Here is a 16,212-nt window from a genome sequence, read left to right as displayed (position 1 = left end):
GGGGAGGCAGAGAAGGAGTCAGTCCTCTCCTCTGGAGGTTGTCTTAGTGGAGGCCCGAAGCCTGCCCAGCGCTGACCCGGGGAAGGGCTAGGGTTAGCTGACCAGAGCTCTCCCCAGGCCACAGCCTTTAGCCACCTGCTCAGCTCTCCCCCCCTCCCTCCTGTAGCCACCACTCCCTCCCTGCCTCCCCACTGCCTTCCCAGCACACCTGCTGCCTCGTATGCATTCTGTAGCAAATGACCTACTGTGTGCCAGGCCCCTGCCGGACGGAGCTGGACCCGTTCCTGTCAGCTCTCAGCCAGAGAGTCAGAACCAGCGGGAGACACACGGGAGACTGACTGCAAGGAACTGGCTCCCGCGCTTGGGGGCTGGGCCGGCAGGCACACAGTGGGTAGGCCGTGCTGGGGCTCCCCGGCGCCGTCCGCAGCTGCCCTCCACGGCTGGAGCTTCTTCCCCGTGAGGGAAGCTTCACTTCTGTGCTTCAAGCCTTGCACTGACTGAATCGGGCCCGTCCGGACCGTCCAGGAACACCTCCCTTACTTACAGTCCCTCGATTACGGGTGCAATCACATCGGCAAAACACCTCCCAGCAACGTCTAGATTGGTGTCCGAATAACTGGGAACTTGAAACAGAGGTGGAAAGGCCCTCCTGCGGGGTGGCTCTGGGCAGTGAGAGTAAACACAGGACCACACAGTGACCTCAGGACCGGCAGGGTGGGTGTCCTGGGAACAGGGGGGCGGGGCAGTTAGGGAGCTGCAGGAGGACGGGCTGTCTGTCTGTCTGCGCTGGGCCTCAGAGGGAGGAAGGGTGCTCCTGGTGGCAGGAACAGCCCGGGCGAAGGCATGTGACAAGGGAAACAGGAAGCAGTTATGAAATTACTAATGGAATTTCCAAATACCAGAAACCCCCCCAACACACACACAGGGGTCAGCATCCACAGTCAGCAGGTAAGATAAAAATCATTGCTACGGACTGAATGTCCATGCTCCCCCCCCCACCACGCACCCCCAGATTCCTATGTTGAAACCCTGATCCTTAGTGTGGGGGTGTTAGGAGGTGGGGTCTTTGGAAGGAAATTAGGCCCCAAGGGTAGTAGGGTCTTCGCGACTGGGACGGGTGTCCTTGGAAGAGGCAGGGGAGAGCTCGCTCCCGGCCACGTGAAGATTCGATGAGAAGCAGACGCTGGCAGGCCAGGAAGGGGGCCCTCCCCAGAACCTGACCACGCCGGCACCCTGCCCTCGGACTGCCAGCCTCCGGAGCCGTGAGAGATAAATATTTGCTGTGGGAGCCACCCGGCCTGAGCAGACTAAGACAGTCTTAGTCACGGGGTCAAAAAGTTCAATAATACAAGACAGGCCAACTGAGGGGGCAGCACGTTCCATCCCGTGGAGGCTCACTCCAGGGGTCTGCTCACGGAGGCCACTATGGCCAAGGTTGGGAAACCGTGCTAGAATGAAGCCTGGGCTTCCAGAGCGTGCCGTAGGCCATAGGGAGCCACTGATTTATGTTCTGGGAAGATCTTTCTGAGACCGTCGTATGCAAAGTCTGGAGAATTCCCTGCCTCAGTGGGAGCCAGCCATTACGCCTCTGGCTCATCTGCCCAGGTGGAAGCCCCTGTGCCTGGCACTCAAGGCTTCAAGGTTGGTAACTGGGAGCTTCTTGCCTGTTCAGTCCTGCAAGGGCGGGTCAGGACCCTCCCCACAGTCAGTGTCCCGCCCTGCTCAGAGAGGCTAAGTGACCTGCCCAAGGGGGCGCAGCAGGCTTGAGGCAGAGCGGAGTCAGGCTGCGTGTGGCCCTGAGGGGGGGAGACCTCAGACACTCTGCGGGGCCCCACTGGCCAGCAAAGCCGGGGCCAGTCCACCTGGACAGGTAGGAGCGTGCAGCTACGTGGGGACGCGGGAAGGTGACATACACAGTGCAGAGAGCTGAGAAAAGAAGAGCAATACAGGGGGGCCGCTGGGTGCGTGGAGGAGGGTGGGGCACTTGCGGGGCGCAAGAGCAGCTGTGGGCTGAAGACCGCAACAGCAGGAGGGCAAAAAAGGCCCAGGAAGAGTGTGTCTGAGTGTCTTGTGTGTGTATGTGGGGGAGGGGGTGCCCGTGGGGGTGCTTGCCCCGTCGCCGCCCCTCTCCATCCCAAGCCGTGTTGGCGGGCGCCTACTCAAATACAGTAACTTCCTCGGAATGATTTCAGGGAAAGTTCCTGCCCTGACCCACGTGACCCTCCCCCGTGGACTTAAAGGGGCATCGTGGGCAAGCGTTAGGGAATGTGATCAAAACAGACATGACCGCCAATGACTCAGGAGCTGGACCCCGGCACGAGGAGGCTCCTCACCCCGCCCCTGTCCTTGGAACATGGGTTCCATTTGACCTTCCTGCCCCCAGAAGCTGTTCCAAGGCCACAGCCTTGAGATGCGATGTGATGTTGAGAACACCTGCACAGTGTATGCGACCGAGTCCAGTTAGGGCCTCCTGATAAACTTTTAAGACCTGGAGGGTGGGTGTGCCGCCCAAGGCAAGCCTCGTCTGTAAGTTCTCTTTGCTGGTGTTAAAATTATCACCCACCAACCTGGAGTGGGCTGCCTCTTTCTTGGGTCTCCCCCTGCTCCTTGCACATGGGAAAGCTCCCCAGAAGGTTGTGAACCTGCAGCTAGTAAAACATTCTTTTTTTTTTTTTTTTTTTTTACTTGTCTTGAGTTAAATCTGACTGAGAGTGAAAGAGGGTATCAGTCAGGACTGGGTTTCTGCTCAGCTTCACTGGGTCACGTAGAAAGTTCAGGGATTCATCCTTGGAATAGTGGCTCCTGCCCAAGTGTCCACCGAGATGCTGCCGACCCCCGAGATGCCCCTCACACCCTCGGTGTGGGGTGCACTTGCCCCGCGAGCCTCTCCCCCACTGCCCTGCAGGCTGGGGTGCTGGGGATCTCTCCCTGGGTGGCCACCGTCCCTGAACCCTCACACCACCTCCGTTGTCCCCAGACCTACCATCTCCCCTAGGAAGAGCCACTGGAATTTCCTAGCCGGGCACCCACCCCTCCCTCCCTCCTCCAGCCCCCTTCAGACGGCTCCATCTGATGGGTCAAACCTGCCCCCAGAGATCTGTGTGGAAGCATGTTCAGGGCAGCGCTTAAAACTCCACGTTGCTATTGCTGCCCCTGTTCTCTCTTCACTCCATCAGAGAGAAGAGCCTGGACCTCTCTCTGGACCTGTCCGAAGACGTGTCTGTCCTTTCCAGGAGGAGGAAGGAATGAGGCTGCAGTCTGGAGGATGGAGGAGAAAGGCACAGTCTGTCTCTCCGGCAGGTCACCCTGCCCCGTCCGCCTGGCATGAGAAGCGGTCCTGTCCGCCTCTCCCTCTCTGTGTTGGCCGTGGGGAAGCCCTGGCCCCTGCCCGTGGCCTTCAGACAGCAAGGTGCAGGGTCAGGACTGCGAGCCCTGCATCCAGTATCCCCATCGTTCCAGTGCTGCAGAGGAGAGGCTGAGGCCCACAAGTGGGAGCGGGCTGCGCCAGGCCCCCATCTGGCGGGCATGGGGCAGAGCGACGCCGTCCAGCCCCAGCCTGCTGCCCTCCCTGTGGTCAGGCCCGTCCCCGCTCTGCATCCTGTGGCCTCTGCTGCTTGCTTTCTGCACCATGTTTTCGCTTCCATTCCAAATCCTGGAAAGACTGCTTCAGAGCAGTTCCAGGGCCAGACCCTCTGTCTCATCTAGGGGGACATGGCTGAGGGGGCTCGGAGGAGGAAGGGAACAGAGGGCTCCCCAGCAGCCACATTGATCTGGGCCCCTGTCACCTGTGATTCCAGAGGACAGCTGACCAGCCCCAGAGGAGTGGCTGCTTTCTGGAGGAGAGGGGGAAAGCCTGGGGGAGGTCTCTGCGGCCATGGCTGTTAGAATCACACCAGCCTCCTCTCCTTTCCAAAACTGTCTCGCTCCGGCCACATCTGGTGTCCCTCCAAAATGCCCTGTGTCGCCACTGCGCTGTCTGGTTCTTCTGCCTGGAAAGCTCCCAGGCCCACGTACTCCTCCACGGAGCCTGCCCCCATCCAACCCACACACACTCCTCGTCCCCCACTGCACACTGGCTCGCATGGTGGCCGTTCATTTTTAAGGGTCTCAAACTCACAGCCCTTCAGGAGCCAAATAAGTGGCATAAATGAAGAAAGAAAGTGTAAGTCAAGAAGAAACGAGGTTTCCCTCCTAAAGTCACTTACTTTGCAAACAATTAGGTTAAGACCTTGTTAGTCAGGTAAGGCCCATGAATCAGGGAGCTACATCCAGGCCCACAGACGCTTGCCCCTTGGTCTGTGGGCATCTTGCCCGCTGGACTGCAAGCTCCTTCGAGTGGGATATCTGTCACTGTCTGTATAAGAACCCAGACCACAAGAGTGGGACACCGCTCTCACCAAATCTCGGCTGCGGTCTGGGTACCGATTAGAAGCCCCGGAGGGTGACGGAGCCTTGTTGGCAGAGTTGCTGAATTTCCAAACTGGTGTCTTGGCTCCCCTGGGAACTCTCTGCTCCCCTTCCTTGGCACCCATCCCCTGGGAGCACTGCAGCAACCTGGCCAGCCTCCCTGCTCCCTGGGCATCTGCAGTTGCACGTGCAGTAAGATCATTATTCTTCTCTCTGTGGTAGCATGAGCCAGGGAGCTCCTTGGCGCCCCAGAAATGGGCACAGGGCTGACAGCATCACACAGAACTCTGACAATGCTAATCATTCCAGCCCAAACCCGTTATTTTACAAACGGGAAACTGAGACCCAGGGAAGGGATTAACCCACAGCATGTTAGCGGCAGAGCTGACTTGAACTTCATTATTGGACTTGAACTCATTATTGATCCCCCAACAAGCTCCTGAGGACCAGACACTGGGGCTTATCTCTCCGTGTGTCTTCCAGAGATAGCACAGGAAGGAAATCCCAGCAAACGCCTATTCTCTGTGAACCTTTGTCAGCATCCCTTGAGTTCCTGAAACACTCCATCTTTGTCCCTTTCCTCATAACGGACACGTGGCACTCACAGGGTACCTTCTCCTGCCCTGAGATCCTCCTGGGTCCTCTACCCTATTTATTAATCACCTTTGGGGGTCAATGATTTTCTAAGAAGATTGCCCAATCTCTTCGTTTTTAAACTGAATCTGGGCAGTTGCTGTTCCTGAGGTGTTAACTCTGCTAGACTGGGACCTATTGGGATTTTTCCAACTTTGTATCTCTGGCACTTGATAAATATGTTGGAATTAAAGCGACATCTGCTAACTTTGTCCTCCTCTCGGCTGGTGTCTGGGGAAGCCTGATGGAGGAAACAGCTGTGTGGCTGGGGTTTGGCTCGGATCCCCTCCCCAACTTGGATGGGCAGAGCAGAGCCGGCAGGATCTGATTCAGCACCCACAGGGCCCGGGCAGGAGGATATCCTCCCTGCACACAGATGAGGAAGCCAAGCATCAGAGGGGCTACATTCCTGGTCACAAGGGAGCATATTTATTGGAATTCCAGTGTGGCTTTTAGAACGCTCACTGATTAACTTAGCTGAGCCCCAGTCCTGCTGAAAGCTTATATCTTAGTTGGGCTGCTACAACAGAAATACCATAGATTGAGTGGCTTAACCTACAAACATGTATTTCTCCCCGTTCTGGAGGCTGGAAGTCCAAGATCAAGGGGCTGGCCAGTTCAATGTCTGGTAAGAGCCCTCTTTCTGGTTCATAGACTGTCTTCTTGCTGTGTCCTCACATGACAGAAGGAGTGAGGGAGCTTGCTGGGGCCTCTTTCATAAGGGCATTAATCCCATTTGTGAGAGCAGAGCACCTCCCAAAGGCCCCACTTCCAAATACCATCACATGGGGGGTCAGGTTTCAACACGTGAATTTTGGGGAGACACATACATTCAGCGTATGGCACTTATATTCTGTGGAAATATTGGCAGAGTCCTGGCAGGACCTCAGACATGGAGCATCTGGGTGGTGTAGTCGGTTGAGCAGCTGACCCTTGATTTCGGCTCAGGTCATGATCTCGGGGTCATGAGATCGGGCCCTGCGTCGACTCTGCACTCAGCGGGGAGTCTGCTTCTCTCTCCCTCTCCCTCTGCCCCTCCCCTGGCTCACATGCTCTCTCTAAAATAAATAAATAAATCTTAAAAAAAAAAAAAGGAAACATTCGACACGGAAGTCACACACACCCGGACAATGGACATTTTCTCCTGTGTCAATAACAATTACACTAGGAATGTATACTTAAGACTGTCAGAATTGGAAGTGGCCTTGGGCCTCATTATCCGGTCCAACATCTCCATTTTCCAGATGAGGAAACTGAGGCCCACGAGGGGAAGGGTCTTGCCAAAGTCACACAGGAAGTCAGTACCTTTAGTCGAAGAAGAAGCCAGGTCTCCCCTACTCCCAACAGTGCTCCTTCTGCTGTCACCCGCCAACTCCCATTGAACTCGCGGTGTGTTCCCTTCTGCCGGCTCCCACACCTCCCCACTCTGGCAGCGCCCTCAGCTCCTCCATGGTCATGGCCCACAGAGGTGGTGAAGAAAGTCTAGCAAAATAACCCCACCCCTCTCCCCCAAAAAAAGACCCAGAAAGAGTGAGGGTGGCAGCAAGTGAAGGAAATGGAACAGGGGTTGACCTTTGAGGGGCAATGGTGGTGTTTGCAATGCGCTTGGTGAGACCATGAACTTGGGGCTCTGGACGCCTCCAGCAGGCGGAGGGTGGGGATGCCGGCCTGACCATCACCTGCTGAGGTCCTGACATGGCCTTGAGCAGACATGAGGCTGGCAGGTGATCGGCAGAGACCCGTTTATAAAAGGAAACTCACAGGCTTTTATGGGGGATGCAGCCATTTCCACGGAAGGCAGATGGGCATCTGGGAGGCCCTCTGAGGCAGGTCTACGGGACCCAAGGGCTGATGACACTTTCAAGCCTCACAAAGGCTTAAAACTTTGCATCTGGCAGGAAGAAGAAGCTAACACCCATGCAGCTGGAAACTGCTAGGCGCTTTGCGCTTAGCGTGACAGTTCACCTTACCGGATCCTCTGGGACAGATATTGCCCTCCATTTCCGAGGTGAGGAAGCAGAGAGGCCAGCTGACTGGCTCAGATGTGGGAGTTGAGACATCAGTGCAGAAGCTCATGGCCAGGAGACCTCACTGGTCCACAGCAATGCAGCGGGGGGCCAGAGGCCCGGAGGGAGGGATGGATGGGCCTGCATTCTGCAAACTGGCCTGAGTGGAGGGATCACCTGTGGGAGGAGGACGTAACTCAAGGCTGGGATTCCCAGGCACCTCCCCAGGAGAGGCTGACTGGGGAGGCCAGGCCAGCCGTGAGGCCCCGGTGTCGGTGATTTTTAGCAAGCACCCAGCTGATTGTTGTGATCGATCAAGACTGGGCAGCATCTCATGGGAGCAGGAAAAAGGTAGCAGGTTGTCAAGGTGGCTTGAGCCGGGGCCAGGCACTGGGAGGCTGCAGGCTGGGGCAGAGAAGGGGCCATGGTGGGCCGGGGGGAGGTGAGGAGGCACCCCGGCTGCTGATGGAGGGCCCCACGGTCAGGTAAATGCTCAGAGCTGCAGTTCTCAGACTCCAGGGGCCTCCCAGCTCTCTGTTCCTGAGCTCACTCATAATTTGAGGTGTTCTGGGTTTCTGTTGTTTTTTTTTTATAATGTCTCCCATTTTTGCTAAGGGAGGCAGCATGAGGCAGTAGACTGAACACAGGATGTGGGGGCTCAGAAGGCACGGGTAGACCCCCCTATTTACGTCCGTCTGACCTGAGCAAAGTGGATGTGGTACTCCCAGCCCTACACAACTCAGGGGATGCTTAGTAATTAAGCAGGGGAACCTACCTGGATAAGTGGTTCACGAGCTGTAGACACAGGTGTGAACTGTGGAGTTGGTGGTGTTATTAACTAGCCTGGCCGAGCAGGAAGGTAAGGGCCAGGGGTAGCAGGGGATGGGAGGGGTGCCCTAAAGCAGGAAAAGCTCAGGGCCTGTAGCCAGCTGGCCTGATTCGGAGGCCAGCTCTGGTCTTTATTAACCGTGTGATCCAGGCAAGCTAGTTCTGTCTCCCGAAAGCGAAATGGAGATTGGGCTTGTCAAACTGTGACTGCTTGCTGGTAAGCGTGAGCCCAGGGCGGGTGGTCACTCCCGGGCCACACACCCCCCCCCGTACCTGCGTCCCCGCCCTCGTCCCCCAGCCCCGCGCAGTGACTTCTGTGTGTTTTAATGTGTTTGTTTGTGAACTGTTCCGAGTGCAATATTTCATTTACACAGACGGCATTGTGACGGCTCGTTCTGTTTCTGACTTTTTATTTCCTACTCAGCCCTGTTTAAGATGCATACCTATCGCTCTCTGCAGACATGTAGCCCTTTGCTTTCAACTGCTACAAATGACACATTCACCCATGTGTTACCAGTGACCTCTCCTGGCCATGAAGCTTTTCAGCTGGGGAAACTGGGACCCAGGAATGGGGATGTGCTCGGGAATATTTTGCCTCATCCTCGGATGACCTATGTGTGTGCCCAGGTGCCCGGGGCGAGGATGTCTGAGCCGGCAGGCTCCAGGACCCCAGCTCCAATTCCCTCCAGCAAGCTGGAGGCAGCCCAGCCCCGAGCCCAGCTGCCGTCGGAAGCCGGCTCATCAGTGGTGACAAGCCAGGAGCAGCAGCGAGCGATATCCCCTGTCCCCGGGACCCCAGGGCTGCCATGGCGGAGCCCAGAGGAGCCCTCCCTGCTGCCCCAGACCCTGGAGACTGCCCGCCTAAGCAGGGAGGACCTCTTCTTCCGGGGACAGCCAACCACCTTGGGAGTAAGTGGACCACTCAGTCCCCACAGACCCTCCCTCCAGGGTAGACCCGAAACAGCCACCACCAATCCTAGCAGCTATGTAGTGGGCAGGATTTATAGGGCCAAAGGCCTATTCTGGTGAGAAAGTTAAAGGAGCAGGAAAACAAGACAGATCTGCAGGGTTGTGCCTGCATGGGCTCCAGCTCGGAAAAATAGGAAAGACTGGGGCTGCCACCACGTCCTGGAGGGTGGCTGCTTGAACCCAGAGTGAGCAGGGTGACATCCTCCTCAGGCCACTCTGGGGTAAGAAGTCAGCTTCCCTCTGGTTCCCCTTGACTTTCCTTTTCTGTGTCCCACACCTGTCTGTGGCTCTCTCTACCACACCTGAGTGGGTCTTGGTCAGTGGTCAGCAAGTGTGAGCCGAGGGTGTCTGTCGGGCACGAATGTCAGAGCAGCAGCTGAGCCCGATGGCTGAATCCCAAATCATGCGGTCACCAGTGGGGGCTCACTTACCTTGTTGCAACGGGCGGTGAAGGATAGAGCAAGCAGAGGGAGCCTGGAAGAAGCTACCCCTCTTGGGTGATACTCAGAGATGCAGCATGTCGGAAGGCAAGGTCACAGTGCTGCTCTCAGGGTCAAAGAAGCCTCGGAGGGGGCCGGTCACAGCTTGGAACAAATGACCACAAATTTGGGGCAATCAGCCTAGGCTGAGTCAACCCAGCATTCTGGAAGGCGAGGTTGAAACCACCAGGATGCTTACACAGATGTCACACATAGCGAGCAAGGAGCACAGACCTTGTGCTTGGGCACACACAAGCTCAGAGTCCAGCTTGGAGACCTCAGGCTAGGGACTCGCTTCCCGTCTGCATCACAGTGACGAGGGTGCCAGCCTCCTGGGCTTCTGACAGCTTCATGATTGGATGCATAGAGTGCTTAGCACACTGGGAGCCTGGCACCTGGGAGGTAACCCACATATTAATTGATAATCTCTCACGAAAGAGGACCAGGCTGGATGCCCAAGATGGTCCTAACCCAAGGCTTCGAGAGTTCTGCAAACCAGTGGTGCCCAGCTGGGGATGGGGGGGCCCTGGCTCTGCCCCTAACTGGCTGGGTGATCTTGGCAAGGCACTCATTCTCTCCAGTGCCAAGTCAGGAGGTGGATGAGGAGGTTTGTCTAAGATCCCTTTGGGCTGTGACATCTGGACAAAGATTTGCTCAGCCCCACCACTTGGGTCCTTAAAAGAGCCCTTCCAGGGACCACCAGGGCTTTAGCTCACCTCCCATGCCCCACAGGCCCTGCAGATCCTTATTGGCTTGCTTCAGATCAGCGGTGGAGGCATCCTGGTTGCTACCCCAAAGTTCGTGGAGTTTCCCACCACTTACTGGTACTTACTGGCCGGTGGAGTGCTGGTGAGTACCTCGGAGACCCTGCCCGGTGGCGGCCAGAGCCAGGCTTTCTGTGGAGCCAGGGAGGGCTACGGGGAACTCTGCTCCCTCCCTGGGCCCTTGGGGAAGAGTCTGAGTCTGAAATGGGGGTGAGGACGCAGCATGTGGAACTGTCCTGAGCTCCAGTGGAAGCTCTCACTCTCCCCGCTTCACACACCCATGCAGGGCTGGGTGAGGTAGCTGGGCTGCGGTGTGGTCAGCCAGAGGCTGCAGATGCTTCACTGCACGTGGGGTGGGGGGGGGAAGGGAGCGGTGGAAAAGGGCCCCCACCCCAATAGGTTTAGCCCAAGCAAGAAGAAAGGCAAGGTTCCTGGGGTGGGATGGGGGGGTCCCACATCTGGCACACAAGTCAAGAAAGAGACCCTGCTGTGAAAAAGCGCCCCCCCCCATGGCTTCAAGTCAGACACCTGCTTTCTAGACCCAGATCTATCACTTCCCAGCCCCATGACTTATGCTGAGACAAGGAAAGAAGCTGCCCTAGTCTCTTCACCTTCATATTAAGAGACTGGTCTTTCCTGAAAGTGTGGCGTCCGGACCAGAGGCCAGCATGCCCTGTGAGCCTGTTAGAAATGCAGAGTCTCGGCCCCACCCCAGACGAACTGAACCAGTGTGCGTTTTATAACAAGTGCCTAGGCTACTTGTATGCTCCGATCACTTGAGAAGTAGTGGATGAGGTACCTAGGAATCTTTAGTGGTCACCTTCTAGAATTCTGTCCTACCAAGCTCTGCAGAGCCCGGCGGGAGACCGCATGCCCTTCTCTGTTGCCGTAACCCTGTCCCTCCCCGTTAATTGGCCACATTGTGATGAGCCATAGATGTCCACCCTCAGGGTAAGTCCTTCACAGATGGCAAACTCCCCAGGGAACTTTCCAGCACAAGGGTCTTGCTGGGAGGGGGGCCACCCCAGGTTCTCGGGGGCCACGAGTCCTCCTGCCTCTCTGCAGTTCTTCATTACAGGCGCGGCCACTCTGATCACCACGGCAAACTGCACGATTCCCAGGGTGAGTTTCTCAGCCCCCACCCCTGCCTCTACCTCTGGGCACGACTCATCCTGGAAAACCTCCTAGGCAGGTGGATCCTCGTGGGAGCCTTTCCACAGGATGGTGGGGAGGGTGGCCCTCAAAGCTGCCTGCCTTCTGTGAACACCTGATTACCCACCGATGCCTGTTGGGGGAAACGTGCCAGTCCTCCATGCTGGCCACCACGTTGGCCCTGATGGGACAGGTGGAAGGCAGACCCATCCAGCATTAACCACGCTGGGCCCGCTGGGTCAGAACATTGGAGGAGATTTGTCCCCTGAGAAACCCCAGAGCCATGATTTTGAGTCTAGAGCACTGGGATGGTGCGCTCATTTCCTAGGGCTGCCGAAATGGGGTAGCACACACTGGGGGGCTTGAAACACAGAAATTCATAGCCTGCCAAATCCAGAGGCCAGACACCCCAAATCAAGGTGGTGGCAGGCTCATGTTCTCTCTGAGGCTCTGGGGGAGAATCCTTCCTTGCCTCTCCCGAGCTCCCGGTGGGGGCTGGCACTCCCTGTCATCCCCTGGCTTGTGAAACAGCATTTCCCCTCTGCCTCCTTCATCAGGGGGCATTCCCTGGTGTCTCCTCCTTTCCCATAAGGACACCAGTCTACTGGATTAAGGACTCACCCTCACCAAGTATGACCTCATTTTAACCTGATTACATTGGCAGAGACCGTATTTCCAAATAGGTCCCCAACACATTCATAGGAAAGAGGGGCCATATGTGGGCCATGGCCACCGAGCGGTCCTCTAGGGCCAGCAGCGGCTCTTGGTATCTGTGGCCCATAGGGTTCCACAGTCAGAGCAGAGATGTCTTTCTTACCTCTAGTAATCAGCTCCTAGTCCACCCAGGGCAGGTCAACAGTTGTCCCCAGAGCAAAAGCCCTTGAAGGAAGCCTGTGCTATGTGGCACATGAGGCCAGGACCCTCCCCTGCCGGCCAGGTGGTGACCGATGCTCTGATCTCCTGGGCAGATGAAGGTCAGCACAGGGATGAACCTGGTCAGCTTGCTGTGCTCCAGCCTCGGGATATGCGCCTTCGTGGTGGAGCTGACTGCCGGCAGCAGGTACGCCCAGGTGAGTGCCTCCGCCCCAACAGGCAGGGCCAGTAGAGGGACCAGAGAACGGGCACCTGCCCTTTTGTGCACCGTGGAATCCTGGAAACCACTCCCCAGAGTTACTGGTTACCAAAGCCAGAACTGGGGAATGGGATTGATTGCTCTATCCATTATGAGCTCAAGGTCACATACCTACAGAGTGCGGGAGGCAGAACTTGACCTAGATCAGTCCGCTCCAGGGTTTACCCAGGTAACTGGGCTTCACCAGTGAGTGTCGCCTTCTCCTGATTGGGGTCCAGGGCAGATCAGCAGGACGACCCACAGATACATCGTGTGGTCACCACCATGGCCCCCCATGTGGCAAGAATAGAGGGTGGGAACACTGGTTGGAGTCCCGTCCGCTTATGTCCTAGGAAAGGACCAGGCAGGACCAGGCCAGTCTTCACAATGGGGTCCAACACACCACGTGGGTGCGGGAGAACAGAAACACACCATCCGCTGCCACCCTGTCCTGACCCTACTGCCCATAACCCCAGACCTTCCCCCACAGTCCCAAGACTCCCCATCCTGCCCGTGACCTCAAGTGTACCGGAATCTTCACATGGCCCCATCCACGCTTTCCTTGCCAGGAAAGTACAAATTATTCCTCCTACCCCCTGCCCCAGACCCTTGTGTACTGCATCCGCCTTCCCTCTCTCCTCCATCCTTCCCATCTTCCTAAGTTCCGAGACCCCACAGCTCTAACTGTGCTCCTCCCTCTCTCCCCTTCCACAGCCAAGAATCTCTCACTGTCTACACCACCTCACCTCTCATCCGCTCCCCAGCTCTGGTGTGGAGGTCACCAGGGATCTAATGCCAAATACACTGGGGACACTCTTCTGTGTATTTGCTTACTTGACCTCTCTACCCTTTTTGCTGTGGGAAGTCTGTCTGAGTGGCTGATCACGGATTTGGAACTGGACAGCTTTAACTTACCAGCTGTGTGGCTTTGTTTTTCTCTTTCTTTCTTTTTCTTTCTTTTTTTTCTTTCTTTTCTTTCCTTCCTTTTTTTTTTTTTTTTGACTTTTTAATCACTTTACTTTTTTTTTTTTCAAATTTGTATTTAAATTCTAGTTAGTTAACATATACTATAATATTGGTTTCAGGAATAGAATTTAGAGACTCGTCACTTACATGCAATACCTGATGCTCTTCGTAACAAGTGTGTGGCGCTGTTTTTCTGAACCTCTCTTTCATCGTCTGTGAAATGGGGCTAAAAATAGCATCTACCTAAGAAAGTGATTGTGGTTTAAATGAACACGTAGCAGGTGCTCAGTCGATGGCTGATGACTGCCGCCTCCTTGGAAGCTTCTCTTCCTTTACCCATCCCCATACCAGTCTTCAGCCCACTATCGAGTGCGTGCTTTCCTGGTCAGATCTGCTGACTGACTCCCAGGGGTGCAGACTGAGGGTCTTCCTGCTGCCGGTTTCCCAGGTGCCCCAGAAGAGTCTCTTGGTCCTGCTGCTTCTCTGCTCCATCCTGGAGCTGGGCATCACTTCCTTGACCACCTTCCTGGGCTTCCGAGCCACCTTCTGCTACACGTGGCCAGTGAGATCTCGGCGGGACAGGACAGGAGCACCTACACCCTGTCCCCAGAGCCTGGATGGGGTAAGCAAACGGAGGAGGGACAACATGAGCATTGGGGTGGGGGGAGGGGACAGACCTCTCCCCTGTACCCCGTGTGCAGTGGCCAGGGTGAGCCCCACTGACTCTATACTGGGGGGCTTCTGTGCAGTGGCTGTAGTGAGCCCCACTGGTCTACACTGGGGGGGGCTCCTGTGCAGGGGCCAGGGCGAGTCCCTCTGGATCTACACTGGGGGGCTGTGTGCAAGCCCAGGGTGAGCCCCACTGGTCTACACTGGGGGGATCTGTGCAAGGCCAGGGTGAGACCCAATGGTCTATACTGGGGGGCTCTGTGCAAGGCCAGGGTGAGCCCCACTGGTCTACACGGGGGGGTGCTCCTGTGCAGTGGCCAGGGTGAGCCCCTCTGGATGTACACTGGGGATCTCTGTGCAAGGCCAGGGTGAGCCCCTCTGGATGTACACTGGGGATCTCTGTGCAAGGCCAGGGTGAGCCCCAATAGTCTATACTGGGGGGCTTCTGTGTATTGGCTATAGTGAGCCCCACTGGTCTACACTGAGGGGGGGGCTTCTGTGCAGGGGCCAGGGCGAGTCCCTCTGGATCTACACTGGGGGGCTCTGTGCAAGGCCAGAGCGAGCCCCACTGGTCTACACTGGGGGACTCTGTGCAGTGGCCAGGGTGAGTCCCTCTGGATGTACACTGGGGATCTCTGTGCAAGGCCAGGGTGAGCCCCAGTGGTCTATACTGGGGGGCTCTGTACAACGACCAGGGTGAGCCCCATCGGTCTACACTGGGGGGGTGCTCTTATGCAATGGCCAGGGTGAGCCCCAATGGTCTATACTAGGGGGCTCTACAATGACCAGGGTGAGCCCCACTGGTCTACACTGGGGGAGCTCTATGCAAGGCCAGGTGAGCCTCTCTGGATCTACACTAGGGGAGCCTCTGTGCAAGGCCAGGGTGAGCCCCACTGGTCTACACTGGGTGGGGGGGATTCTATGCAGGGGCCAGGGCGAGCCCCTCTGGATCTAAGCTGGGGATGCTGCTCTGGGATTCCTCCAGGGTGATGCCTCTGGGAAGCTGAGTCTCTGCTGTAGAGGATGCCTACAACAGCTCATGCCCCGGGCCCTCATGACAGTCCTCCAGGGGGCAGGAAAGGGATTATGATGCCCGTGCCTCAGTTGAGAGTGAGGCTCAGAGTCTGAGGTCACAGCCAGCTCTAGAATCCAGATATGGCTGCTGGGCAACCTTCTTTCCAGGGGATGCCACAGCTGTAAGCAGAACTCAGCGCAAAGCCCATGGTCTGAGGGTCAGGCAACTGTTGCCTGGCCTGCTGAGGGGGAGGCCTCGGTCAAAGGGGAGCAGGCTGGGAAGGATCTGAAAGGATCATGGGATCGCAGGGGCTTCAGGGCGAACTGAAGGCAAGTAGCCTGGCTCTTACTTCCTCTCCCGACTCCAGCACCTGGACCCAGCTGAGGACGTGCCCGTGGCTATAGCAGCCCTTCCTGAAAGCCCAGCATAGCAGGTGCAGCCCCCAGCCACTGCCTGAGCCCAGAGCACCTGCTGTTCCTGGGAGCTGAGCTCAACATGGCCTGTGAGGACTCCTCTCCAGTGCCCGGCCTCTCCGAGGCTCTGCTGTCTCTGTATTCCTGTGTCTGCGGGGTTGGACCTCCCAGCTTCACAGATCACTACACACACACACACACACACACACACGCTGGCATGGAGACAGGCCTGCCCTCGGGGTCTTGGAAACCTCCCCCAACATTGCTGCTTTGTTATCAATAAAAGGTTGACATTCATCTGGGGTCACATCTGTCTGGATGTAGTGACTAAAGTTGCATGTCTTGTCCATGTGTGTGTGTCTGGGGACCCTGGGCATATCGTGTCCACATGCAGTAGACAAGCAGGCACGATTATCTGCCCATTCCTCACTTAAACAAAATCAGGTCGTTATCAAGCCCCTGCTGCTAAATGAAAAGCCATTAAAGAAAAATATTTTTGTAAACATGAGTGGCAAATGTACAATACATTCCATCCATCGCCACCCAAAGACACCAGGCAACTCTCAGAAAAACGCCCAGTGAAGACAAGCATATAGGTAGGAAGCCCTGAATATAAATACACTTAAAAAAACAAAAGTATCATTGTTTCATTATACCTCCCAAGGAAGGAAAGCGTTTCAGATGGATGGTGGGTGGAGAAGGAGAGAGGAAGTCCCTCCTGAGATTTCTTCTTCAATTTCTTTCCTGATTTGGAAGCTTGGTGAGTCTAAAATCTGATAGGATAGGGCCAGCGGGCTGGA

The sequence above is a fragment of the Halichoerus grypus genome, chromosome 11 (genome assembly GCF_964656455.1).
Source record: "Halichoerus grypus chromosome 11, mHalGry1.hap1.1, whole genome shotgun sequence".
Lineage (NCBI taxonomy): Eukaryota > Metazoa > Chordata > Mammalia > Carnivora > Phocidae > Halichoerus > Halichoerus grypus.
Note: the sequence above shows the minus strand (reverse complement) of the source record.